We start from the raw sequence: 2,639 nt of genomic DNA on the forward strand, positions 1-2,639 counted from the left end.
TGGCATTTTTAGGGAACCAAATTCTGTCTGGTTTGCACAAATATTGTCTGTAATCCTCAAGCTTTACTTTTCTTTTTCTTTTAAGGAAGTAGAGGATACAAGTGAAAAATGGTATGTGCATGCATTGCAGAACAGACAGACAGATTTAAACTATGTAAAATTTCAGTCACTTTGTGTGTCTAAAGGGATTTGTTTCCATGGCACATTTCTGGAGGCCATCTCTGTTCAGATTAAAGAACATCCCTGAAATATTTAAGTAATATTTTCATAGCATTTCCCAAAAAAATGGTCTGCATTTTCAGTGCCGTTTTCTTGTTCAGAAATTACTCCATTTTTTGGTTCTACTCTATACAGATACCCTGAAATTTCCAAATTTAGAGAAATGCCAAACCCTTGAGAAACTGGCCCACGCGTTGCCACTGAGGGACTAGAAAAGTTATTTATTCTCATGAAGGACTGAGGGCCTTCATAACCTCATCAGATGCCAGAAGCATGGAAACAAGTCTAAAGATACAATTAATTGTAAGAGTCACTGTAAAATACATATATTTTATTTCTTTTGTAGAACAAGTGTAAATATTAGAACTTCAGTTGAATTATAAGCTAAGTGACTTTGCCTGAAGTTAATCATGGGTGTAATCATGGGTGTAATCACATCTTTGCAGTATCAAATTATAAATATTAACAAGAACCTATCTTTAATAATACCTTTTCTGATAGTTTTTATTAGTTTCAATGTGTTGCAAAAGTTTGAGACCTTTTGGGCTATTTTTTCTTTAGTTCGGGAAAATCTTTGGCTTATTTCTTATAGGCTCAGCATCATCATTATGCTGCATTGGTAAATGTTATGTTGTAGGTTGTAGCTCATTCTGTTTTGAATGAAGAGCAAGTGGATTTGCATCCTAAATTATTGAGTGTTGTTGTTGATTACTGAATATTCAGCATGATTTTTTCAAATTGACCAAAGGGAGTTTGTTACTATTTCATTACTTGTAGTAATGGAAGCTACTATAGTTACTAAAAATAACTATAAGCTTTTGATCAAATTGGGGTCTTAGTAGATGCTGGACAACAGAAAGTGAGAAACAATCCTTATCCAAAAGGGCTTTCAGTCTAAGCCCTGGAATCTACAAACATTGTGGCACATTATAAAGACTTATTCTCCTGAAATTGTCCCAGACTATCTGCACAAGTCTTCAGAGAGATATGAGTTGAAAAATTTCATTACTAATCACATGCACAATGGGAAAATCAACAAAGTGTCAGAACATTACTGCAAGGAGCTGACTTTTCTAGAGGATAGCAGGAAGCAGGTCCCCTACATAAAGCCAAGTATCTTGGCTACATGAAAATTTGTTGGGTCAATCATGGGAGCACCTGAGTTTTTAAAAAGAGATAAAAAAGTTAATGGAGCATTTGAATGTTGCATAACAACCATCTTAGTCTTGAAAATGATCGGATGATTTTGGCTACAACTACCAAAGAAAGTAGCTGAGGTTTCTGTCTGATTCAGAAAATCCTAGTCCAAATACATGAGACCTGTAACAGCTAGTGAGAAGACAAGCTTAACAAAAACCAAAAAAGGCCAGGGCTGGCAAACTTGTTAATAAGTAGCACTAGCTGCTTTGCTCTAATTCCCTATAACTTATGAGCGAAGGTTGAGAAACAAGTATAGTACAGCCCAAGCTGAACTGAGAAGCATCGCCAGTAGGCATCTCACATCTTCTGTACTTAGAAGATTGGCGTCTAGTGGATGATTTCCCAATTCCCGTATGCAGCCAGTTAAGAGAAGTCTATAAATTTCAGAATAAACCCTAGCATTGTCACGCAATCTTTCAGCCAAGTCTGTTCTTAAGAACCACACCTTATTTAGGTCAAACTTGTAACTTTATTAGTATGGACCTTTATTATGTACAAGTATGGACAAGGGGGAATGGCTTTAAACTGACAGAGGGGAGATTGAGATTAGGCATTAATAAGAAATTATTCACTATGAGGATGATGAAACACTGGCACAGGTTGCCCAGAGAAGCTGTGGCTGCCTCATCCCTGGGAGTGTCCAAGGCCAGGTTGGACGGAGCTTGGAGCAACCTGCTCTAGTGGAAGGTGTCCCCGGTTGGAACTGGATGAGCTTTAAGGACCTTTCCTACCCTGTGTTTCTATGTCTGTGATTCTATAATTCTATGATCTTGTCCACTGGCCAGTGCAGTGTCTGTGCGACTTTGCAGGGCCCCGCGGCCGCAGACCCGCCATGAACATGCCACCGGGAGCTCCCTTCCCATTGCGCGGCCCCGTATTTTAACACCTTTAAGTCTTTACAGGTCGTAATTGCGGGGACAATGGGTGAGAGCCAGCAGAGCGCTGGGATTGGCACTCTGCAGACCAGACCCGGTTGAAAAAGATGGTGTGAAACCAACGGGATGACGGTGAAGGAGCAGAAGAGCGCGGTGCGAACTGAGGCCCCGCGGCGCCCGGACCCGGGGATGAAGCGGCGGACCGCGGGATGACCGCTGCCGCGCTGCACTTTCCGGCTGCTGCCAGCAAACGCCGCCCTCGGCTAGCGAGCGGGACTCGCCGCGGGGCCCCCCAGGCCGCCGGGGGGCGCTGCTCCCTGCTCGCCGCCTATCGGGGCCGGGGAG

This window comes from Psittacula echo (genome assembly GCF_963264785.1).
Source record: "Psittacula echo genome assembly, chromosome: 8".
Lineage (NCBI taxonomy): Eukaryota > Metazoa > Chordata > Aves > Psittaciformes > Psittacidae > Psittacula > Psittacula echo.